Below are 27,518 nucleotides of genomic sequence, written 5' to 3' on the forward strand. Positions count from 1 at the left end.
ATGCAAAGAGGAGGAACAACAAGCTGACGTGGGAACGTGTATTAAGTGAAATCAACATGTAAACTGAGACATTCCCTGTGTGAGAAAGACCAGATGAAGAACCCAGACTCATTCTGGATGTCTGAACATGATGTGCTGTGTTGGTTTTTTAAAGAAGAGATTTATGCTCTAGCTAGATTTATTGATGGAGCTTGGAAATTGAGACAGGAAGGATTATATCCCACATACAGTCATAGTCTGTATCCTGGAAGCCTGTTTTGTTTTGTAATTCTCTTTTTCTCTCCTCTAAAACGACACGCAGTAGCCATTCTTGAATGTATGTATTTAAATGTTTAGTGTCTTATAGGCCCATGTGGGCTGGGCACAAAAGAAAATGTGCATGACACTCAAATAATCAATCAAATCAATCAATCAATCATGTAACAACAGATCACTCATGTAGAACAGACGGGTTGTTTGATTATTTTCTCTTCATCCTTGACGTCCGGTTTCCTTCAGGACAGGAGCCTCTGACAGACTGACGACCGGACGACTTGTAGCTGTGTGTTGACAAAGAGGTGACTTTACAATCCAATGTGTTATAGTTTGAATGATGTGTAAATGCAAAGACTAAAGGGAGGGGAAGCCATTTGCCTGGGGTTGTGAGTCGTGTACGGATCATGGTGCAGAAGAACCATCACGACTGTTTCGCATCATTAATGTTTAGTTACGTTCAAAAATCTTAAAAACACTTTAAATGCACTTCCTGCTATTTTATTCCTCTTAAATTAATCAGTTTGTAACGTATATGCACCGTGCACCTACATGCCGGCCTCAAGGTCAGAGTTTTGTTGTTTTATATTAAATTGAATGTGTTTTTTTATGTGATGATGTTTGTATGCTCTTATATGTTAACGAGTTGAATCTATCTATCTATCTATCTATCTATCTATCTATCTATCTATCTATCTATCTATCTATCTATCTATCTATCTATCTATCTATCTATCTATCTATCTGTAGTACAGATCCTCTGTTTTCTAGTTTATAGCATGAACTAAACTTGATTAAACACCTTTTGTCTGTCTGCATATTTTCATGATTAGATTTAGATTTAGGTAAAAATGTCAGTGAACTGTCCCTTTAAGAGCCACCCAGCCTCCCAGCAGAGACGTGCAGCGGTGCAGCTGACTGAGATTTGTTCCACATTAATTTTTAGTAATATTTATATGTTCTTTAACGGTGTTTTCACCATGTGAGTGGTTCACAGATACAAGATACGAGAGCTCAGAGTGGAACTGGCTGCAGGAGGTTCATAACTGCTGCTGCTCTTCTCTCTTTGCTTTGTTAATGAGCAGCTCATTTACATGAAGCTAAGACTTCCTGGAGCCAGAGAGAGAGAGAAATCCAGTGGGAGAGACGAAGGAAGAGGAGGAGAAAAAAGAGAGAGAAGGATGAAAAAACAGATGAGAGATCAGTAGAGAAAGAGAAAAAGAAGAATCAGAGTGAACGACAGGAAGAGACGGAGACCACAGTCGGTCGCTTCAACTACCTACGACGTCTCTGAGAGAAAAAGACATGAGTCATGTTCACAGCCATGTTCTTCATCTTCATCCCCCCTCCTCCTTCTCTTCCTCCTCCTCCTCCTCCTCCTCCTCCTCCTCCTCCTCCTCCTCTCAGATGAAGCGGAGCGTCTCTAACATCTGGTCGTGACACTGACACCTGCTCTGCTCAGGTGTGTTCAGGCGTTTAAGGAGCTTTGTGTGTTTGTGTTGTGGCGCTGAATGAATGATCAGCTTCCAGTGGACAGAGAGCTGAAGGGTGTGTGTGTGTGTGTGTGTGTGTGTTTGTGAGACAATGGAGGAGACAGACAGAATAATAAATGATTCAGCTGCAGTCACAGCCTGGGAGTTAAAAGGCTGTGATGGCCAGCCGGCGTCATGTGACCGGCGCTCGCTCTGCAGCAGCAGCAGCAGCAGTGCATTATGGGCCGTGTGCAGCAGGTCGGTCCCTCACACCTGTGTTGTTATCTAGAGCCGTTACAGTATCAGACTGGATGCAGAAGGTCAACAAAGGTCACAGTAGGTCTGTGTTGAAGAGACAGACAAGTAGATGTTGTGGTTTATAACTGAACACATTTAACTTTTCATTTCAATCAGTCTGCAGACTCTGGACACAGGTTTTTATTATCTATTTATTGATTTATTGATTTTTTTAAAGGTTTTTTTATCAGTATTTAAGCATCTTGATTTGCAAAGTGTGTTAATTGTTTGAAATATTTCATGTAATCTGTGTTTGAGGCTCTGTAATGATGCATTACTGCACAATAACTTTACCTGTACAACAACCTGAACCTAGGGGAGACACTACAGGTGAATAGGGTAAAAAAAAACAAAAAACTAACATATATCACCATGAAACTTCCCAAGTTTATCACTCACATTAAGACAAATATTTTTTGTATTACAAGTTTTGTCAAATCTTATGTTTAAATATGTAAATGAGGCGATATCTAATGAAATATGCGCTAATTTGCATACATTTCTAGAACCGAAATCTGAACAATGGATAAAGCCGCTTCCACAATTCTTGTTTTATTTTGTAGACATATTAGAGTCAGAAGTTTTTACAGAGGAAGATTCTGGATATCTCTTTTTATCACTCTGTAAATGAGAAAATACTGTCACCAGCCCTAAAAAATCTAATTTCGCCCTGGTGAATTTAGGAGAAATACTGACGAAAGAGACAAATTGAAGTAAAATAAAAAACCTTAATGTGGATTTTCTACCATTTCTTTCGACTTTTCTGAAAGAATACATGTTAAGGAAGAAAAATAGCCCAAAAAGTGTTTTTGCTTGTAATGTTTCGCCTTAATAAGATGAGACTGATTTATAAATATTGTACAAATAAAATGAGACAGTGTGAGTTTCCTGCCGTTCCTTTATTTGATTAACTTGATATTTGATATATTCAGCTCTCTCTCTCTCCAGTGATAAAATGAACCAGCACATCTGAGTCTGAATCTTCATCTGATGCTTTATTTCTATAATTTGTCTCTGAATTAACTAATACATCTATGTGATTTTAAAAGAGAGTCGAAAGGGCCATCTCAGATTTTAAAGACCCATTTCCAAATTAATTATTTTATCTTTGTGAGAGTCTGGAACCAGTGAAGCTTTTAAATCCAACAGAAACAATTATCAAAAGTAGCTGGTTGTTAATTTTCTGTCTGATAATCTAATAATTAATCATCTACTTGTTCTGAACGAAGCTCAGCTCCTGTTAATTAGCTGCACACACGTCTCTCTTCTCTTCTCTTCTCTTCTCTTCTCTTCTCCTGAACAACAACAACTGAAATCTGTCCTGCATCTTTTTTTTTATGAATCAAAATTCTTCTCATGTTCAACAACAGAAAAACTGAAAACAGAAAAACATGGCCGACCGAGCTGCAGCTGCACAAACAGAAATAACACGTTTGATCCATTTTCTTTGCTCTTCTGTCCCTTTGAATTGCATTCGTTGTGTGTGTGTATGTGTGTGTGTGTGTGTGTGTGTGTGTGTGTGTGTGTGTGTGTGTGTGTGTGTGTGTGTGTTGGAGGCGTGGTGGTTGCGGCTGCTGCTCTGCTCTGCTCTCTTGGCTGGTTTCCTATACAACCCTCATTGTGTTGTTGTGTAGAAGCGATGCTGTGTATTGTTGTGTTGTGTTGTGTCACTCCGGTGTTAAAGGGCCGCTCCGAATAAATCACTCTGCGATAGTTGGAGGCAGCAGAAACTGTGATTCATGAAAGTTGACTTTGCCTGTTTGCCTGTGAGAGGTTCATAAATCAGCAGCGACGTTCGAGCGCCGCCGACACCGCCGACGGCCGCGCCCTCGGAGCGTCGCTGAGGTGACGACTCGACTCCATCCAGCTGATAATTGCAGAGTTGAAGCGGCGGGGGCATGTTGTGGGTAACTGGAGAGCGCTGCATTGCTGCTGCTGCTGCTGCTGAACGGGGTGATTCTCTTCTCGCGATGTGTATTCTTCAAGATGTAATCACTTTCATCTCTTTTTCTGAGGTGAGCGCTCCGGTTTGTTGTTGTTCTCTCCAAGGGGGATTGTGTAAACACTCAGGAAAATCTGCCGCAGGCGGGAAAAAAAAAAGAAAGTGGGGCTGACATGGTGGTTTATCTCCTCCAGATCAGATCAGAGTCCTGCTGGGTTTATCTCCTCCGCTGCTGCAGCTTTGATTCCACCCACTCATTAAAAACCTGAAATTCCAGGAGTCACGCTTATTTACCGAAGAACATTCGAAGAACAATGACGTGCGGCGTTGTTCTCACGGCAACCACCAGGAAGTCAACTCAGGTCAGTAAATTTAGTGCACAGATGTTGCAGTGTTTCTGCAGGTCGACGTGCATCTTCTCAACTGGGTTTTACCAAACAAAGACAAAGGTAAAGAGACGGTTCAGCCTGTCACAGAAACCTTTACTTCCTGCTCCTCCGTTGAAGTTTAAACACTATTTGATCTCCCATCACCCAGTCGCTACCGTTTGGTCATCGGCTGAATGCAACAAAGCTGCTGCTGCTGCACACAACATCCCCCGCTGCAACAAGCAAAGCAAAGCAGGTGTGTGCTAGAAGACAGCTGCAAGTTTTGCTCGGAATATTTAAGAATACATGGGATAAATACTTTGTGAACAATGCTTTCTAAAGGAGACATGTTCTGCTTCTTTTCCACAAAGAAAAGGTCAAAATCCTTCAAGGATCAAACATCACAGCTCTCTCTGGTTTCAGTGTCTGTCCCTTTAAATGCAAATGAGCCACTGCTCACCAGGCCCCGCCCCCTTTACCTATACTCACAGGTAGGGGTGTTATTATGCTAATTTAAAAACTAATGACATCATTGTCAGACAGTTGAGGGGAACAGCTGGTAAAACTAAATGGATTTCAACCTCAGGAACCTGAAAATGACTGATTTATCTGTCATTTTGTTGTTGTTCTCAGTCCCTCCCTTCAGGGTTCCTATACACATTTGAAATTTTATAAAAATTCCATACTTTTTCCAGACCCTAATTTCCAGACTTCTCGGTTAAAAAAAATTCAAATTATTTGTGACATTTGAGTAATTAGATGTGTATAATTTAAATAAATTATGCAATTAATCATTTGTTTTCATTATTCTGAATTTGTATGCCATTATGTCACCAAATCATTTCCAGGAGATTGGAGCTAAAAGCGCATACAAAATAATTAACCCAAATAACCCAAACCCAGATAAGTATTAAGATAAATATATTTCCATACAATAGTTTAGCAGCGTTCGGTCCCGTCGGTCTGCAGCGTTCGGTCCCGTCAGTCTGCAGCGTTGGGTGGATTGCGACAGAATCGTGACGAGTTGTTGCAGCTCCTTCCCTCCAGGCTGCCTCATTTACCTCAGTTACCGACTTCACACAGGCACAGAGATGTTTCTGAGAATCCCCAGAGGAGTTGGACTTGTTGTGGTAAAGTGTGTGTGTAAGTGTGTGTAGGTGGAGGCAGCAGCAACGTCTCCATAAAAACACTTAAAGAGTCAAAACAAGTCATTTCTTGCACATTAACCCTCAACCTGATGGAGCTGCAGCACATTTCTGTTGCACCTCCTCTTATTCTTCTCACAGCAGGAGAAGGAGGTCATCAATTAAATTAGTCGTTCAATATAAAATCAGCAGCAGTTATGACAGTAAATTAATTGCTTTAATTAAATTTTTCAAGAGAAGACCATTCATTTTCGGCTTTGTGAACGTTATCTTGTGTTTTCAGTTTGTTTCAGCCATAAACCTGATGACGTTTCACTTCCACTCCTGGTTTATCATAAATACAGAATCTGAATGAGGTCAGATTTTACATTTTTATGTCTTATAAGACGACTGGGGGTCGACTGTTGTTGTTAGTTCACAATCATTTCCATATTTTCACGACCTCATGCAACCTGCAGCTCTGATTTCTGATGACTGAAGTCTGCTGCTGAGCTCTTATCAGTCTTCCTCATGGATTACAGCACCTACCTACCTCGCATTTCTATTTCTAGCTCAAAGAGACAGGAAGTGACCTCACACCTCATCTATCAATCAACCCACCTGGAGCGTTTCATCTCCAGCTGTCAGAGAAGCTGCAAAAAGCCTCAAAATTAGAACAGAGATGTTTGTTTTTTCTTCTAATTTGAGCCGCGTGTCGTAGAGAAGAAACCATCAAACACTCTCCCACTTATCTGCAATCTCTTACAAGATGGAAGGTGAAGTGAGAGTTGAAGTTGAATCGATTTGCCGAGACCCCCCACTCCTCCTCCTCCTCCTCCTCCTCCTCTTCGCCACCTTCAACTCCACTCCCTTCAGCGGTTTTAAATCCAGATGCTGGAGGATTTGCAGCAAAGAGCCACTCTGTGAAATCTCATCTGTCATGTTGGTGCCAGTCGGAGCAGATCCGTCCCGTCGGGGGCATCGTGGGGCCTCTGATCCCTTTTCTCCGGTGCAGCGGTTGTCCCCCCCCGCCGGGAGGCAGCCGAGCGTGTCATCGGCGTAAATAAAGACGCTGCGCTGTCCTATAATGTAGCAACAAGGCGTTTCTGTTTGAATCAGAAAATAATCCTGCATGCTGCCGGGCAGAGACTTCACCAGCAGCTTCTTAAACACGACTGTGGCTGGTAAAAACCAGTCCAGTGGCTCCAAAGTAACACCACTTCACATAATATATATATTTATATATTTATATTCTGTCCTTCCAAGCAGTTCGCTGCATTTATCCAAAGTCTGTTCACATTAAACAGAGAGTCGGCTTCAGAAACATCTAACATTTATATTTCCCACTGTGATCTCAAATCAAAACCATCCATTCATCAATATTCATCCGCTTATCCAAGGTCGGGTCGCCCGGGGAACAGATTCACCAACGAGCCCCAGACGTCCCTTTCCCTGGCTTCATTGGCCGGCTTTCCTGAGGCGTTCCCAGGCCAGACTGGAGATTAAGGCCTTGTCCCATTTTACCCACTCCCACTCCAATTTGGACCCTCGGTTTTGCACATTCTCGTGTAGGAGTAGTGTGTCCCAATTCTTTTAAGAACAAGGGGAAGTGCTTTTCAACCCTTAAAACCACCTCTTTATAAGAGGCAGGTCGGAGGCAGATGTTGATCGTAGTGCAAGATGAAATTACCCACGACACTATGTAACGATACCATCTTAACGAGTAAGTCGTCTTATTTTGAAATTCACCACCAGCTGACTTAAACACAACATCATAATAAAGGAGTCGACATATCTGAGATAAAACAATTAGGGGAAGAACATGGCAAAGGCGTCTGCTGTTTCCAGAATTTGAATTGAAGATCATCAAAGCCCAACACAGGTTGTGGCTCCTACGTCGTCAGCTGCTACGCTATGTGCTGTCCCGATACGTAGGGTACGGTCTCTACTTCTAAAGTCAGTTATAAAAGACAGGGAAATGAGCTCAATCGGATCTTGTGATTGCATTCTCTAATCATGTAAATCATGAATGTAGCACTTTAGTATATTTATGAACTGTTGGTTTTATTCTACTGGTCTAGTTTTTCTTCGTATTGAACCACCGCGCACATAGCACTTTAACTTACAGTAAGATCTGCTGGTTTGATCAGTTTTACGGATTGATTTGATTTTATTGATTTATTTGTATAGAATGGAAGCACCCTTCACTGTTTTAAATGTGTGTTTTAATGTGGGAAAGTACTTTGTATGAATGTCTCGTATGTATTGTTTTGTGTATTGCAGTAGCTCAGAGCCCAAAACAAATTTCCCTTTGGGACAATAAAGTACAATCCAATCCAATAATTACACTTTTTCCTGAAATGTGTGATTGTATTTTATTTGTGTCTTGTGTGTTTGATCTAACTATTCTGCTTTTGTGCTGCCGTCTTGGTCAGGTCACTCTTGGAGAAGAGGTTTTAAATCTCAATGAGTTTTTTTACCTGGTTAAATAAAGGATATCGATTGATTGATTGATTGTCAAGGGGCATCTCCCTCTGGAGGCCTCTGGAAACCGAGTGCTGGTGTTAAGGGAAGAGAGATGGGATCGGTCCTAGTCGTCCGTCTGCCCCGTGGCCTCCTCCCAGCTCAACGTGCCAGGAACATCTGCCCTGAGGAGACGCCCTGGGGGCATCGTCCTCACCAGATGCCCCAACCAGCTCAACCGGCTCCTTCCACTCACAGCAGCAGCGGCTCTATAGTCTGCAGCCTCGTTCCTTCACTCAGGACTAGGGTTGCAAAGGGGCAGAAAATTTCCAGGAAAATTCCGGTACATTTCCAGAAACTTTCCATGGGAAGTTAAGCTGGGGAATATTGGAAATACTCCAAATTGGAAACTTTCCATGGGAATTATAGGAATTATTGGGAATTAACTGGAAATTGGGGGTAATTAATTTAAACAAACTATATCATATCCAAACATAAATGTAAATTTTGTTTTGTCACAAACAGACATCCATGCAAAATAATACAATTAAAAACATGACATTTCAAAAATATTTGTAAAATTTGTAAAATATTACTAATTACTTATTAAGGGCCAACCTTCAATTTTGTAAATTTCGGATTTATTCCCGTATATTCCCATATATTCCTGTTAATTCCCATATATTCTGGTCAAAAATGGGAATGTCCACCAGAGAGACTGACGGATGCAAAAACAGTTTTTGATGGACCATTAAATGTTTTCCTGCATCTGTCAATCTTTTGGCCTACACAACTGTAAAGAGAGTTTTTTGGACAGTGAGCAAGAGCGCAAACACCTTTTCTCCTTTTTGAATTCCCATATATTCCCATTAATTCCCATGGAAAGTTTCCAACTTTGAAAATTCTTTGAATTTTGCAACCCTAGTCATGGCCCATCGCTCATGACCATAGATGAGCGTAGGAACGAAGACCGACCGGTAGATCAACAGCTTGTTGCCTTTTGGCTCAGCTCTCTTTGTGGTGAACAGCAAACATGTTGAGTTAATGAATGTTCACCCACTGTTGATTTAGAACAGCTGATACCACACCATCTTAAATGTTAAAATTGAATTTGGAGAAGCAAAAAAAAAGAAAATCTGGCAAAGCACCATGCAGATTGATGTGTGTTGTTGGTTCATTGGGGATAAACAGCTGGTTGTTAAACTATTGATGATGAAGAGGACGAATTAAGCTGCTGTGATTGAACCAAACGGTGCAGAAAATCTAGAAAACATTTCAGAGATTAATTTGATCTTCAGTTTATATAAAACATTTTTAATTTGCCAGATTTGGATCATACACCGTCATTGACAATCTGTTGTGTGTGTGTGTGTGTGTCTAAGAATATAAAAGCCTCAACAATCAACAATCAAAAATAGTCTCAGTTTCAGCGAAGCGGCGGTGGTGGTGGTGGTGGGTGGGATGAGTCAACTCCTGTCAAACTTTATTAAAATGTGAGAGCACTTAACCAGAAGAGCTGCATGTGTTGTTAACCAACCGATCAATCTATGAAGAGCGTTTCTGATTATTAGCGCCGGCCCACGCAGCGGCTTCACCTTAACGCTTCGTCTTCCTGCCAACACCACCACACACACACACACACAGCAGGTTTAAACGTTCTCCGTCCTCTTGCCTTTCATCGCCTACGGACATTATATTCGCCAGCTGGGTGACGGCCGTTTCAAATCAGGTAATTGTGGTTTTGATCCCGAGGTTGTTAACATTTTGAGCCGCCACCGCCGGCTATCGCAGTAATAAACCTAATTGTCCCCGCTGTGGAAATTTGGCAAAAATCAAACCCTTTTTTAATTATATCAAGCAGTTTAGTGACTCACATGTGCGCGAGGTGGGAACAATCTGCTGCTTTCCAGAGGAGCCAGGCCAGAGAAATCGACTCAAGAGGGATTAAAGGGAAAAAAAAAAAAAAAGAAATCACAAGTGCACGAGTCCTTGTCTGTCTGTCTGGCAGCAGCATCTCTGGACCTTTTCATATCTGAATCTTTTTCGACACTCGTTCCTTTTAAAAAAAGAAGAAAAAAAAAAAAAGACACGAGCTACATTTATGCCCCCAATCAGAAATGACAAGCAGATGGCCCAGTGCTGATCTATGGTACCACTGAAGCTTTAACTGCTGTCAGCTTATCTCCAGTTAGCTGTGATGAAGAGGAAATATGGGCCCATTGCAGATCCTGCAGCCCAACACGGGCCGGCGCGATGTAAATTCTCCACATATGAGTGACTCGGGCACTTTAGCAGCGGCCGTTATGGCTGTTGGTATTGACGGAACAGGATTTATGGAGCAATAGGTATCGGACCAAACTGTATTCAAGGACTTGTAGAGAAGAGGCGGCGCTGTAAACAAGTAACCGCTCCACTACGTCTCTACAATAACATGTTCACAATTAAGCCTCAGCGGGGTGAGACTATGGAACAAGTTCACTATGGAGTTGAAGCAGTGTCCAAGCATGAAACAGTTTAAAATGAGGTACAAAGAGTCTGTTTTTCAGAGGCACAGGGACGAGGAAGATGTTGGGTAGCACCAAGTGTAATGAAGTTGCTGCACTTATTTATTTTTATCTTTTTATACTGGTCATTATCTTGTGGTGTTGTTTTTTGTTTTTTTCCTTTTGCATGTATGTGCACGTGTGTTTGTGTATGTATCTGTATGTGGACATGTGTATGTATGTATGTTTGTATGTTTGTATAATTAGTATGTATGTATGTTTGTATGTATAATTAGTGTGTATTGTAAATTATAAGTAAACGTAAATTAGATTAAAACGTAAAGTAAATTATAAGTAAATTATATTAATGATTTCGTAACATACGTAAGATATGTTTAGACAAGGATCTTAGTTAGTCATATATAAGGAGAGAGGGTGGGAGTTCATAAGTTTTACTTCTTCTCACTCCTTTTCAAATATGTATTCTATATCTCATGTTTAAATGTTTTGTCTTATTCTCTTTTTTTATTTTATTTTCATATACGAAATAAACACTTCAATCAATCAATCAATCGATCAATCAATCAAGCCTCAGTAGTGCATCGACGGCGAGCTGCAGCGGAGAGGAAACCGGTGTCGAGGCAGCGAAGCCACGAAGAAACGACTGTCAGTTTATACGACGGGAGATGAAATCTATTTTCTAATGATATTAGAGGTTATTTGCGGAAAAGGTTAAAGCTATTGAAGGAAAGTGTCGGATAAAAAAGGTCAACGGCAAATATAAACTCATTTCAGCAGTGTGTTCACAGCAGATGTTCCTTCCTGGACTCAGATCATCGATGTGACAACATCTGTTTTCCTGCATCAGATCAAAGTCTCACTCACTTCATCTGTGACCTTTTATCTCCATGTTGCTGCTGTTTCATTAGATTACATTTATACATTTATACACAGTGGGCTTTTTTTTTATTTCAATGAAACAATCGTGATAAACTGTAGAAAATAAGTGAAACTGAATCCCACACATTCATTTTTTCTTTTTAGAAAACGTCCCTGTGCTTCATTATCTGTGTGAGTCACGCAGGTCGAGTCCACGCTGCAGAAAGTGACAATGAGATTCATTTGCATGTTAATGAAACAGGTGGTGGAGTGATGAAGTGATGAAGTGATGAGGTGACGGAGTGAGCGGTCAGATTCAGAGAGGAAAAACTCTGACTTTTTAGTCTTGCTTTTGTTTTAACGTCACTTATTTCTTATTATTCATCTCTTATTCTTTAAACTTTAGCCTGTTTTTATTTGATTTAGTCATTTGTGTGTTTATTTATTCTCATTTTATCCTGTTTCCTTCTCATCCTTTCCTACATAATCATGTCAAGCACAACTATATAGATTATATATTTTTTTTACAATTCAAAGAATCATGTCCAACCCTCCTGTAATGTACTTATTCTGTTATCTACTGGTCCTCTGTCTTTATGGACTTTTGATGTTAATTTTTGTATTGTTTTGGGGACTATGGATGTAATTTAGCACCTTTTATTTTATTTTTCCCTTTTTTGTGTTGCATTTTTTAAATTGTATGAAAGGTGCTATAAATGTATTTAATATGTATTCACTGTTGTTGTGTGCAGGTCATACTGTATGTACTACTCTGTGTGCACCTCTTAATTGCCCCACAAGGATTTGATTGATTGATTCATTAATTTCTCCTCATAAGAATGAATGGAGGTTGCAGATGGATGTGAACTGGGATTAAAGAGTTTTTTGCAGCTCTGCAGAGGAACGAGTGACAGGTTTGACTGAGCAGAAGAAGAAAGAGTTGGAAATGGAGAGAAGCTCTGTGGAAACAGAGACACAAAGTGACAGCATCAGACTCAGGCTCGGGGAAGAAACCAGCGAATGAGATCTTCTCTTTTCCTCCTCCTCCTCCTGAAGGAAGTGGAGCTGAGACTCCCATAAATCTGACCCTCCTCCTCCTCCTCCTCCTCCTCCTCCCTCATTGTGAGTCCCTGTGGATTAATAACCACCAACAAGCTGAAAGAGTTAAAGCCTCCATCACAGAGAAACAGATGGCACTTTGCAAGTGAAGATAATTTAGCTGTTATTATATTGTGCCGTTGATAAAGCACAAAAAAACGCAGCTAATGGCGAGTAATTGCTGTGTGAAAGAAGAGCAAAGAATACTAATGAAGCCGTTCCCAGACCTCGGCCGCTCTCCGACTGTTTCCCCGTCGACGACAGAATTACAACGGCTGAAAGGAGAAAAGAAAAACCTCCGTTCACTTTAAACCACTTTTCATTCCATAAACAAAATCTCCATCGTCGTCGTCGTAAAAGCGTCGTCTCACATCAGAGCGGAGAGCGTTTACAGGTTAGCGGAGGATTTACGAGCTTTACTTACACAAAACTGTTTTCATGGTTTCACTGATGTTTATGAAATATTGACGTATGGATTTAAAGTGGACTAAGAACACGTCGCATAAAGGCCTTTGAAACGAGGCCAACGCGTCCACTCAGAACAAACACCTTAACGATGCTAACGAGGGTTTAAAGAGCAGACAGGATCTGATCTGGTTCTTCTCCCGGTCTGGATCCAGATGATATGAGACTGAGTTATTATTCTGTTTTCACCACATCTGCATAAATTATCAGAGGCTGGTGAAACAGTGTAGACTGTCGGGATGGAAACAGCTGCCGATGGAGACGGTGACGCTGCCTGATGATGTGATGTCATCATCTGGTTTTAGACCGTTGTGAGAAATCCTGTGGATCAATAAGTCTGATCAAATTATATTTATGTATCTTTATCTTGTGTTTAATGTCTTGCAAAAATTGTTTTGGGATATATTCTTCTTTACATTTGTTAGATTTGATATTTGTATACACATTATCTTTCTTCCCCCGCAAGGGTCCTTGTGTTATTATGTTTATGAACGACATTTTTTGACATTGCATTACATTACATACTCAACGCATTACATTACATACTCAACGTTGGTCATGTCTGTTCAACTATATTAAACTAAAAGTATTTGAGTGTGCAGCATCACTTTACTACATAAGTGTTGTTCCTGTTGGCGTGCGCTCTCTCCCAGTATCTTAAAACAGCTAGAAGCTAGAAAAATGTATCTCAGAAGGTGTTGGCATCTTGTAATATTTAGTTTTAGGACTTCATCCCCCCAAAAATGATAAATATTCAAAGAGCAGTGATAGAGACGTGGCTTCTTCATGTTTTGGAGAAAAGAGGAGCAGGACCAGTGCTGGATGCTGATTGGCTCAGACAGATGTTGATGAGGTTTCCTTTGAAGGGAGTGATGTTTATAGAGAGCAGGATGGGATATCGATCTGAGACCGTTTGATGTGTTTGTAAGAAAGAATAGATCTAAAAAAAAAAACTGATGGATATTACAACCTACAACGGGGTCAATCTGAGCTTTAACAGCCTGAACTGTGATTGGTCGACAGCAGAAACTGGTTTGTTGTGTTTTCTTTTCATTACAGTCGGACCACAACATGCACTTTGGATAATAAAGCAAGTTTAACATAAAAGCATGTGTGTGTACAAGTGTAAGATTAAAGGTATAATGTGTAGGAATTCCCCCCATCTAGCGGTGCGGTTGCATATCTGAACGTATTCTTGATGTTGCATTCAGGTGAAATGGGGCAGACGTCAGACAGACAACAGACGCTGCATGTAACAGGATAAACAAGCGTCTATGTAAACAAGTGGTCTGACAACATGTTGTCATGGTGATGTGGTATTGTTTTACCGTCTTTCTCTGGTGCAGTAAAATGACATCCGGTTGGTTTGCCGACGGCCGTCTGCCTGACTGCACCTGAATGCAACACCAGTGCCTCCGTCCTTCCTCACACTACACAGTGGTGACAGTTTTAACAGGCCGAGCCCAAAGCTCCGCTCAGTTTCCGTGGTTACCTACGGTCACACTGCCACTCGACGTAAAATTTGTAACGACTTGTAACAACTCATTCTAAGGAACCAGAAAGCTTTCATTTGGATGCAGCTGTGATTCCACTTCAGTGAAATACGGATTTATGAAAGACATGTTTGATTTTTGATAATAAAAAGCCAAATAAGTTACACACTGGGGCTTTAAGAAACTGTTCATAAGCATATGAACAGGACTGTGAACGCCTCGTGAACCTCCAGGAGGAGGAAGAAGAGCTGCAGAGAGAAACGTCTGAAACCTTCTGCTTCATCGTCTGTGACCTGCTGATGACGATGATGGAGGGATGGATGGATGATGACAGACAGAAACAATAAACGACAAATGGATCAGTCCAAAAAAAAAGAAAGAAAGAAAAAGAGGAGTACAGACGAACTCGTGGTGAAACGAACGTGACTGAACATCCAGAGGAAGAGGAGAGCGACGAGAGGAGAAGAGAAGAGAAGAGAATTTAAAAACCAGCGACACAGTCAGCAGAACTCAGATCACCCACTGAAACCACTAAACACAATGAAGTGGAACTGTGTGTGTGTCTCTGTGTGTGTGTCTCTGTGTGTGTGTGTGTGTGTGTGTGTGTGTGTGTGTGTGTGTGTGTGTGTGTGTGTGTGTGTGTGTGTGTGTGTGCTGCGTGGGGAGCAGTGAAGCAGGAGCTGGAGCTCGGCCCGGGGCTTCGTCTCTGTGTCCTTGTGGATATCTTTCATCCTCCCTTATCTCGCTCTCCCTCCTTCTCATCCTTCACATCCCGCCGACGCTCCTTCCTCTCTCCTTCCTCTCTCCTTCCCTTCCTCCCTCCCTCCTCCTCCTCCTGAATATATTCCCATGTTCGTTTTAACACTGTTCTCTCCTGTTTTTAATCACCTCCCATCACAGACGAGCCGCTGGTTTCCAACGTGGAACCACTGACGTGAATCTAAAGGGTCAGGAGGGGATTAACAGCAGGGGGTTGGGGGTGTTAGGAGATATTAAAATACTGCTACACAGGATCATCTACCAGCAGACATGGCTTTATATTATTATTATTATTATAATAATAAAAAAACCTGGTGTATACACTACACCACATCCAGGATGCTGCACGCAAACGCTGCCAAATCCGGCTCAAACTCTCAAACTGTGGAGCTTCTCCGTCCTGCAGCTTCAGGTCAGAGGTTTCACAGCAACACTCTGCAGCAGACACGTTAGACTCTGCATACTGGACTGGTGGTAATGGACCGTGCAACTGTTTTTCTGCCGAGATGAGACTCTGATGAGTTGTTTTGTGATTGTTGTTGGCAAAAATCCCTGATCATGCAGCGTGTTTTCTTAAAAAAAATTGCGATTGAAAGTATCGTGTGCAGCATTCATGCAGTCTCATTGCATAAAACTACAGGAGCAAATGTGATTTGATGAAAGACAGAGAAAAGAAAGAAGTGATTCCCCCAAACACTCGTTGTCGCTTCTATCTTCTCGTGCAATTACGTCGCTTTGTAACGTTTCTAATTAAGGCAACAAAGGGGAAAATGGCTGTAACCAGGCAACGGTTTGTGTTTGTCCCTTTTATTTATTCACCGATTTAATCAGCTGGCTAGTATTATTATTATTTTTACTGATCTATTGATAATCTTGTTGTTGTTGTTGGTTTGCATACATCCATATAGGTCTGTTGATCCTGCTCTGCTGCACAACCTGGGTTGGTTCAAGGTTCAAGAGTCTTTATTATCCACTAGGGGCAATTTGTTTCACAGCGAGTAACAAACATGCAAAAAAAAAAGGTCAGTGCTGCCTCTATTAATTTGAAAATGAACAATAAATATTTGATCACAAAAAACATACAACATTTTTTAACTTTCTGCAAAGATATGTGACATTTTTGCACTGAAAATGCATGTGTGCGACTGGCGTTGAATTATGCGATTGTTTTATTTTAATATATATTTCCAATAAGCAACTAGAAGGAAACACCCTGTGTATCTCAGCTACTTGTATAATTAAAGCACATCATCAGATCTTGCCTCAGTAACTTAAAGAAGCTCTGACGCCGGTGTCGACCTGCAGATCTTCAGACAGAAGCAGGAGATCAGAGGAGGGAGGTGAGAAAGCAGCAAACAGAGACTGAGTGGTCGGGTCAGATTAACGGCTTTACAGCCAGAACAAAGTCTACAGAGCGTCTGGCTTTTATTTTTATAAGATCCTGATTCATCATGGTCGGGTAACGAGGAGCGATCGACAGCAGCTGCAGAAACATCTGACCTGAAAATAAAAAAGCTCCACCGACCTGGAGGCGCCGGGAGATAAACTCTGCTGCTCAGGAGAACTTGTTCAGGTGGTAGAAACACCACAGCACAGCGCCGTCGTGATGTGACGACATCACACACATAAATAAAAGCGTGTCTCAGGCTCGGGGGACGATTTTAAATGATGCATAATGTATAAATATAAATATAGGCTGTGGTTCACAGCTGAGAGGCTGCAGCCAAGTGGAGCAGAGACTGATGCAAACACGGACGGAAAGCCGCAAGGTGAGCAACGCTTTTCTCAAAAGTTGGCAAAACAACCTCATTTTATTATCTATGGTGAAGAACCTGAAACACAACCACACGGATTATTATTATGTCATTATTTTGTTATTATGAAAAGAGATTTGCAGTATTTTTTTAAGGTATCTTTAGATATTCTGTGGCTGAAGTTTATTGGTGTGTTTCATGTTTGTTTCCTAGTAATAGTAATAAGCTCAGTGGGAATAAAATCGAGCCGACACTGGACCGTCAGGACGTCCTGCTGGAAACATAGAGAACATGTTGAGCTGTAGTGATGGTCGGTGGTTAAAAACATTTCTCTTTTCATGTGCTTATAGCTGAGCTCTTTTTAAGAACTTTTAACTTTATCTATTTTCTTTTATTTTACTTTTTTATTCTTCTTTTTATGCTGTTTTATGCTGTTCTTTTTAAAAGAATGTTTTGTCTTTAGGTAAAGCACATTGAGTTGCCTTGGTATGAAATGCGCTATATAAATAAAGATGCCTTGCCTTACTAGAGCAAGTTAAGATGAAGATCATCTGTATCCTGTTTGGACAAGACTATAAAAGCCTCGACTTCTGAGTCCAGGGTTGAATCTATTGAGTCTTTGGGTCTTTTTGAGTATTTTTGGGTGTCAAAGGTGTTTCTCAGTTCTGCAGTAAAACCCTAGAAACCTTCTACAGTAGATCAGCAGTGTTTCCTTCTTTTATATTTCTGTGTTTCTGAGAAAAAAGGCAAAGGAATAAACTCAGTGGGAATAAAATCAAGCCGACACTGGACCGTCAGGACGTCCTGTTGGAAACAAATACAACATGTTGAGATGAAGTGATGGTTGCTAGAGCAAGTTAAGATGAAGATCATCTGTATCCTGTTTGGACAAGACTATAAAAGCCTCGAACTTGGAGTCTAGGGTTGGATCTATTGAGTCTTTGGGTCTTTTTGAGTATTTTTGGGTGTTTGTCATTTGTATAATAAAACCTTCCTGTTGTCCCAATTAGAAACCGTCTACAGTAGATCAACAGAGAACCGATGTTGAGTTAAACTGAGAAGCTCCTGCAGCTTCCTCCTCCTCCTCCTCCTCTTCCTCCTCCTCCTCTTCTCCTCCTCCTCCTCCTCCTCCTCCTCCTCCTCCTCTTCCTCCTCCTCCTTCCTCCTCCTCCTCCTCCTCCTCCTCTTCTTCCTCCTCTTCCTCCTCCTCTTCCTCCTAGCTGAGGAGGTCAAAACCATGAGAAACAGACTGAGACCAAAGCTGCACAAACTCTCACTGCTGCACACACACACACACACACACACACACACACACACAGCCAGGCGCTGTTTGGACTAAATATAATCATGTTCTTTTTTCTTTTTCCTTCTAGAAATGACTCAGATTCTATGATCTTTACACAATCTGCACAAATTCACAAAAGTGTAAAATAACACTAAACTCACACACACAAACACACACACACACACACACCTGATCATGTTCAGTGTGTAAACCTGCTGCTGTCGGACAGACGAGGACAGTTTGTCTGCTGGGAGCCAACAGCAGGAGCTGTCACTCACATAAATACACACAGACAGGCAAGACACACACATACTACATATGCACACACACTTAAACACACACAGAGACACACACACAGATCATATCAAGTTGTTCAGCATTTCTCCGGCATTATAACTTAACTGTCATCCTGTCAGAGAGAAGCTCAGATAAGAGCTGAGAACGTACGCAAATGTAATCATCTCCTCCGCCTCTGCAGCGTGTGTGTGTGTCTGTGTGCGTGTGTGTGTGTGTGTGGTCCCTCATCATGTTTCATTGTCTGTCTCAGTGTGTGTCTGTGTTAAAACACCGTTTACCTACACTCAGGTCCAAGAACAGTCGGTATCATGACACGTTTAAATATTCTGCCTGAGACAAAACGACTTGAACGATGACATCATAATGATGCTGAAGACGAGACGACACATTAAATAAATGAACTTTATGGACTCACAAGAACAAAACGGTAAAAAAAAGCAATAAATGGAAAGAAAAGAACAGAAACAAAATGAAAATCAATCAAGACGGGAAGAAGGAACTTTGTAAAGTTGTAAAAGGAAACACAGAGAGGGAATAAAAAGCCGGAGATAACGAGGAGGTGAAAGTGCATGAAAAGACGACAAGGACAAAGAGAGAAAGAGAGAGAGAGAGAAATAGAAATAGAAGAAAAGGTGAAGAGACGAATTAAGAGAAAATGAAGAACATCAAATTCCTGAGCCGACTTCCCCCGACCGACTCATTTCTCCTCTAATTATACAGTAATGGAGCCGCGCTGGACAGGATCATAATAAGACAATTAGCCCTAATTTGTTTGAATTGAAAAGCCAATTAAAGAATTAGTGAGCAGTGTTGAAAAGTTCATCACATTATATCCGTATTACAAACTGGGGGGGGGGGGGGGGGGGGGGGGGGCAGGTCAGGGGAAAAAAAAAACGACTGTACGACGAACGGACGGAGCGGAAGAAACAAACAGAGACGGAGGAAAGACAAGGAGGATGACGAGGACGACGAGGTCTTTATTGAAAAATGCAGCTGATAGGAGTTAAAGGGATTAAAGCTGTAGAGAAGCAGCTCTCTGTCTCGGCCTCTTTGTGCTAAACTCCGGGCGTGTAATCCGAGCGGATTGGTTTGACAGATGGTTTCAGCGAGATTTTTTTCCTTTGGAGCGTTTGTCGATGGCATTTAAGTGTTGCATGTGTGTGTTTGTGTTTGTGTTTGTGTTAGTGTGAGACGAGCTGCTGCTATCTGAATAAACAGCCTCTACGGGGACAAAGGGAAAGAAAACAGGTTAGTGTCACTGAGACGTGGAGCTCTTATCGAGGAGACGAAGATGCGGCGGCTTCACGAGGCTTCGGGACGCCCTCGCTGCCTCCGCTGCCTCCGCTGCCTCCGCTCTGTGTCGGCGTTAAGGTTCAGGTTTTAAACGGATGAAGCCTCAGATACACTCAGGAACACACAGACGGAAACACTTACTACACCAGTCTGTTGTTCAGTGTTGCACAGCTGCAGGACGTCGTTTATAATCATAAATAAAGTACATAAAGTAAGTTTTCAGAGTTCAAAGTTTGAGATGACTCAGACAAAAGTCATCCAGTTTTGTGCCTGTCTTGTTTTGTTTGACCAGTCATCAGTCAATACTAAAAGTTTTTCTCCAGAGCTGATAAACACTTCATTAATTCAAGCATCTTTATTCAGGAGGAGACGATCAAACTGAATTCACATTTCACTGTTATTCTAGACTCAAATCTGAATTTTAAAGGGACAACGAGGAGTTTTGGAAAGCAAAGTGTTTTCATACTACATTTACCATGAGCCTCCATGCGCACGGTGAAATTCTTGGACCGGTGCCAAGAACGTTTTCATTCATCAAGAATTAAAGTCAGAGGTTCGAAGACGATCACATACCGTCGTAGTTCCCACCATAAACGGCGATTCAGCGGCGTTATTCTCATGACTCGTCCGGGCAGCGTCCGCGAAACCGAAAGTAAGGAAACGCTGGTCGGCTCGCCCAGCATTTCTACCATTAATTAAAATAACAAAATAACGATAGAGACAAAACGATATATTTATGGAAAATGGGCCCATTAACAAGTGTAGGTAGCGTAGATTCATCCACATTAACGTGAGACTTTTTATAACCAAATACAAACTCCACGTTGTCCCTTTAAGGCACAAAAATGATTTAAATTATCAAATACAAACAGATACAGTTTGCTCAGACATGTGTATAAACTGTCTCTCAGTGGATGCAGCCTTCACCTTCATGACCCTCTCCTACATCTCATCCTGTATCATCACTGCATCATCCGTTAAAACAGAAATCGATGCAACATCATCATCACTGGAGAAACTTCTTCATCTTCAGAGTTTGGAGAGCTTCAAGTTATTTTCATTTTCATATTTTCCTTTTGCCTTGTGTATCAGATCTTAAATGGTTTGACCTCCTCCACCTCCACTAAGAGACTTTGTTCATTTCCACTCAGAAGAATCCATAAAATCCACTGAAACATCTTCAGCCAGTAGTGTTTGTGTTAGAAGAGTAGGTGGCAACAGAACCAAATAGTGTTGTAGAAAAAAACAAACAAACAGAGGTTTCTTTTAAAAGCTGCAAGTTTTTAAAGTGATCTGAGAGGAAGCAAAAAGCTGAAGGCCCAAAGTCAGCGTGAAGGAAGATGTTCTGGAGGATTTATCGACTGAACCATCATTTAAAGGGATAAAGGCAAGACATTACTTTTTTTTTTTACGTGTCTTGCCTCACTCCCGAGTCCATGACCAGCAGATAGACACCATCCTTTCGACTGTGCGTGCAGTAACAAGGGAGATAGAGCCGTATCGCCGTAATTAGCTTAGCTCAAACACTGGAAGTGTATGGGTAGTGTTAGCCTGCCTCCACCTAAAGTCATCAGAGAAACTCTTCAGCAACTCTAAACGGAAACCGGCGGGCCGATCTTCGTCTCAGAGCTGACAAAACTCTCCGGTAAGGCATCTTGAGCGGTCAAATGCCGCTAACGGGACGAGATCAGTCAAAACGGAGGGTTCAAGCTAAGACGCTTTATTTTGTTTCAAGCTAGCTACATCGAGGGTAGGTTAGCTTCCTGTTTCAAAGTAAAAGCACAAATTCTATCGTCATGGTTTTCTGTATGTAAAGGGCAACGGGTGTTTTATTTTGTGAAAGTAACCGTTGGTCACAACAGCTAGCTTCCAATTTTGCGTTTCGAGGCTTCAATACAAGACGGACATTACATACGAGCAGCATGGAGGTATTTGGATGTTTTTTGGTGTGTCTTTTTGTTACGAAGACAGTTGGTATCCATTTGCAACCGTTATATGGACATGCACTGCTACGCCGAGACCCCCTGTAACTCAGAGAAGCCACGGAGGACTCTGAAACTTCTCCCAGCCCTTAGTCCACATGAGGAGGAGGAGATAATGAGTGAAATTTGAATTTTGGGTGACTTATTCTTTTAAGTCTATTTTAAAACCCACTTGATCTCCTTGACCTTCTCTGTCTCATGATTTCTTTGTGTTTTAATCTGTGCTAACTGTCTGTATCTTTTATCATTATTGTTGTACAGCACTTTGGTCAATGTTGTTGTTTTTAAAAGTGCTTTATAAATGAATTTGTATTGTATTGTATTGTAACAACGACTGTGAACTCTGAGAGGTCTTTGAAGGCAACGTGTCAACTTTCACCTTCAGGACGATGACGACAACCTGAAACCCGGTTTCCAACAACTCCCTTCAACTTGAACTTCACTTTTTATTTTGTCAGAAATGTTTTCTTGTTTCGTTTTTTTTGTTCTCCAGTTTGTGTGCGCTTTGAACGACGCTGGAGCGCTGGTCTTTTTGAGTCGGTGCCGTCACACACTGACAGATTTATTGTCGTTGCTGTGTCAGATGTCACAACAACAACAACAAACGTCTCCAAAACTATTAAATTAAATTAAATTAAATGAACAACAGAACAGAAAAGTGTGGAAACGCTGCGACGGGGGAGAAAATAATAAAAAATGTGTCTTTGTCTAAAGAGAATAAACAAACTCACACATTAAGTCCAAAGAAATGAGTTATTTCACAAAAAAGCTTTGTAACAAAACTCAGAGAGGCAATTTAATTTTCTACAAATTAAAAACTATTTTCTCCGTCTAAACGAGTCAGAAAAATAAATGATGTGTTTTAATTTGGTTCCTGCAACATTTTAACTTTTCAAATATATTTATAGAAATGAAACAAACACTTGACTTGACTTTGTTTTCATTCGTCTCTAACACGTTAATCTGAACGGATTAGACAAGTTGTAACGTTAACAGTGTTGGAAAGACACACACACACACACACACACACCTTCAAAAAAACTCCAACTGAGCTGTGTGTTTCTATCCCAGCCACACACACACACACACACACTAGGCAGAGGCTGTCAGCAGAGTCTCCGAGGACCGAGGATCATGGGAGCTGTGAGAAAGGTCAGGCCGAGCAAGAAACCAGCTGGGCCATAATTGACACACACACACACACACACACACACACTAAACACACACACACACACAGAGAGAGAGAAAAAGTCATCTCGCCAACCTTGCACAGAGACGTATTGATCACAGTCTCTCGCTTCTTCTCACCTTTTCTCTCTCTTTCTCCTCTCGTTGCATCACACCTCTGTTGTCTTTCATTTCTCTGTCCTTATCATCCCTCACTTCCAGTATTCGTTTTAAAATCATCATTGTTAAAGTCATAGGAAACACATGTAGGCTACGCACCAGGAAGACGAGACGAGGACACGTCTGCTGCTTCTGTCACGTTAATTCACTTTTATGAAATAAAAAAAAGCACATTAACTTTCAGAGGGGGGCACAGGTGTTTAATAATATATACAGTATATAGTGTGTGTGTGATGCTGAGGTAATTACTTAGAAACTACACAAATACGATATATTGCTAAACGCACATTTTTCTGTCCATTGGGCCTCTCAACCGCACGAACACGGCAGTTTCACCCACATAAACGGAGATTATATTTTTTTAAGTATATTTTTGGGGCTTTTTCATGCCTTTATTTTGATAGGACAGTTGAGAGAGACAGGAAATCGAGAGGCAGAGTTGTGGCGGGTGCTCTACCAACTGATATTTTTAAACAGATAAAAAAGTGAGAAATAAAAAGACGTGAACACAGATTATGGTCTGTCCTTTCTCCCCACAGTCACTGAAGTAAATGTTGGACTCATTTTTCACAAGCCACATCTCTTCTGAACAGTTTGACACCAAAATGGCAACTTTCAGACGGACACATCAGGAGAAAATCCACTTTGTTCCAGACCTGTCTCTGTCTCTACGACACACTCTCGCCAGATTTGGCCACAGATCTCCTAGGCAACGTCAAACAAACGGCCGCAAACTCCCGTGAAAATTATTAAAATTATTTTTGTCATGATAAATATTACTGTTAGTAGTGTAAATATTTAATGTTATCATAAGAAAATATAAATATCTCACTTTCATCTACCTACAGATTGTATAAATCCACACACACGATCACAGACGAGGTGGTGACGGTTGGCCACGCCCATTTAGAGAGACAGGAAGTGAAACCATTTCATATCATTGGAGCAGCCTCTCATGGGGTATCTTTCCATTTATTGAATATCTTTGGTTGAACAGAGCTGGTGTTGACGCCATGATGTCAAGCGCCTAGCGACAAGCCGTTCGCCACAACAACGGCCGACATGTACGGGCATGGATCTATTAAAATACATCCATGGTACCGGGCTATCTATTAGGTCTCATCTCAGCTCTACACATGAACCTAACGTTGTTGCATCAACTGCACTCCACCAAGACGCAAAGGTATTTTACATTTTGCTAATCGCCACCTATCGGCCGGTCGTGGCATTGCAGGCTTCAGAGGCGATCGTTTTCAGTTTTGTCTCTTCGTATGGACAGAGATATTTATGTGTTTTTTTTAGACAAGGACGAAAATATCTGCTTAAAAAAATATCCATATACAGTACATGTAGTCCAGACCTAAACTAATCACATACAAGATGAGTCTGACTGAAATCCCTGTACAGGAAGACAGAGATTAGCAGAGAGAGAAGGTGTTAAGATGAGTCTTCTCACCTCTAACAGGAAGTACAGAGGGAGTTCTTCACACTCTCAGCTACATTAACAGTATTTTGTCCAATTAAGCTTCACAAAAACCCCAGAACCTTTCACACTGTGGTGACAGGTGTCAGTGTGTGTGCGTGTGTGTGTGTGCATTTGTGTGTTTTCCATGACGGAGTCGAGTCACAGAAACAGCAGCTACAGGAAATGAAATCAGGTGACGAGTTATAACATGGATCAGAGTCAGACAATAAGCAGGTGTGTGTGTGTGTGTGTGTGTGTGTGTGCATGAGTCACATTCGACCCGACTCCACGACCTTTTAAAGAGCAGCACTGATGCAAACACACACATCCATATTCATCTGCACGTCATCGTAATTAAAGTGCAAGGAACACAAATACCTCCATTAATGTTAATGACATCTGCTGCTGCATGTGTGTGTGTGTGTGTGTGTGTCCATAATCTCTTATTAATGATGTCAGTGTGTGTGTGTGTGTGTGTCTGCTCCTGAATGTTTTACAGTGAATTTTACTTCAGCTGATTATATTAAAACACAAACATGAACATGAGGAAATAAAAAAACAGCACATTATTAGTATTTAGTGTCCACATGAGAGGACAGAGGGACAGTTGGACGGATTCAACCGGTCTCTAATACAAGTTAAAGACTTTAAAGAGTGAAAACACTGTGATATTCAGTGTTTGAAGAGAATATATAATACATTATGAAGCCTGGAGTTAATCACATGACTGAAATGTGGAATAAACAACATTATAACACGACGTCAGTGACTCATCTAATCGTCCACACAAATGTCACGGCTACGTTGTCGTTCAAAGTCAAAGTGGTTTACTCAGACTTTACTCAACAACATCTCTCAGTCATAATAAATACTTACTGTATGTTTCTCTGAGTGACCACATGAGAGCAAATGAACAAACCACATCACACAAGTGCACGTGTGTCATCACTGTGTTGTTAAATGTTATTATTACAGGGTTCCTACACATTTGAAATTTCCAAATTCCATACTTTTTCCAGACCCTAATTTCCAGACTTCTTGGCAAAAGAAAATCTAATAATTTGTGATATTTGAGTGCATAATATAAAAAAAAGCATGCAATTTATCATTTGTTTTCATTATTCTGAATGTGTATGCCATTATGCAACCAAATCTTTTCCAGGAGATCGTAGCTAGATACAATAGCGCATACAAAATAATTAACCAAAATAACTTAAGATAAGACCAAACCAAGATGAGATAAATAAAATAAATATATTTCCATACAATAGTTTCCATTTCCCATACTTTGAAAGACCTGGAAATGTATAAAATCAAATTCCATACTTTTCCATACTTTCCATACTTGCGTAGAAACCCTGTTATTAAAGTTTAAAGTTGAAAAATAAAAAGTTGTTTTATCTCCGCAGCTCTTGATTACTCTTCAGCAGCTCGTTATCTTTCCCATATTCTTGTTTTCCAGCAGAAATGATTGCATCATCATCATCATCTTTAGCAGCAGCAACAGTTGTTATGACAACACCATCGTCTCCATCATCACCACAATCACCATCATCATAATTATCATCCACCATCACAAACACAACTTCATCATCATCATCATCATAACACACGTTAATAGTAACACACTTCCATTATTCTCATTATCAACATTGTCTTCATCGTCGTCGTCTCCACCGTCACCACGGGGATCCTCCTCTTCTTCATCATCATCCTCATCATCCTCTCACAATCATCTTTTAACGCTCATCAGCTTCACTACAGCATCAGTCATTTTCATTATCGTCACATCATCAATCTTCATTATTATGGAGCAAAACAAAAAATCAAGTTTTATCAGAACCATTCAGCGCAATCATCACCGTCTTCATCCTCATAACCATCATCAGCATCATCAGCATCATCAGCATCATCAGCATCATCAGCATCATCACTGCTGCTTCTCTCAACGTAAACACTCAGTAAACACTCAGTAAACACTCCGCTCTGATCCTCTGAGCTCCTCTCACAGCCAATAGGAACGGCCAGTTCCAGCCGCTCCTGGAAAACTACAGCTGGAACCACAGCAGCTCTGGCTCAGTGCTGCCGCCTGGCTGCCACGGCGGGAAAACCAGGGACCAGAGAGGGAGGGATGGATGGAGAGAGAGAGAGAGAGAGAGAGAGAGGGAGGGATGGATGGATAGAAAACAGGATAGGGAGAAAGAAAGAGGGACGGATGGATAGATAGAGAAAGGGATTGATAGAAAGAAAGAGGGATGGATGATAGATAGACAGACAGATAGATAGATAGACAGACAGATAGAGAATGGGATAGATAGAAAGAAAGAGGGATGATGCACAGATAGAGAGAGGGATAGATAGACAGAGAGAGGGATAGATAGAGAATGGGATAGATAGAAAGAAAGAGGGATAGAGGGACGGATGGACAGATAGAGAGAGGGATGGATAGAAAGAAATAGGGATGGATGGATGGATGGATGGATGGATGGATAGAAAACAGGATAGAGAGAAAGATGGATGGATGGATAGATAGAGAGAGGGGTGGATAGAAAAAGGGATGGATGGATAGATAGAGAACGGGATAGATAGATAGATAGATAGATAGATAGATAGATAGATAGATAGATAGATAGATAGATAGATAGATAGATAGATAGATAGATAGATAGATAGATAGAAAGAAAGAAAGAAAGAAAGAAAGAAAGAAAGAAAGAAAGAAAGAAAGAAAGAAAGAAAGAGGGATGGATGGATGGATGGATAGATAGAGAACGGGATAGACAGAAAGAAAGAAGGATGGATGATAGAAAGAAAGGGGGATGAATGGATAGATAGAGGTAGAAAGAAAGAAAGAAAGAAAGAAAGAAAGAAAGAAAGAAAGAAAGAAAGAAAGAAAGAAAGAAAGAAAGAAAGAAAGAAAGAGGGATGGATGAATGGATGGATAGATAGAGGGATGGATAGATAGAAAGAAAGAGGGATGGATGAATGGACAGATAGAGAGAG

The 27,518-nt window shown here is 41.0% G+C and overlaps 1 protein-coding gene across 1 annotated transcript in view; it reads right to left on the reverse strand.

Annotated features, from left to right (window-relative positions):
- Positions 1-27,518, reverse strand: part of grid1b (glutamate receptor, ionotropic, delta 1b) — a 691,238-nt gene that overhangs the window by 627,392 nt on the left and 36,328 nt on the right.

The sequence above is a fragment of the Trachurus japonicus genome, chromosome 19, assembly GCF_045865225.1.
Source record: "Trachurus japonicus isolate A0001 chromosome 19, Traja_1.0".
Lineage (NCBI taxonomy): Eukaryota > Metazoa > Chordata > Actinopteri > Carangiformes > Carangidae > Trachurus > Trachurus japonicus.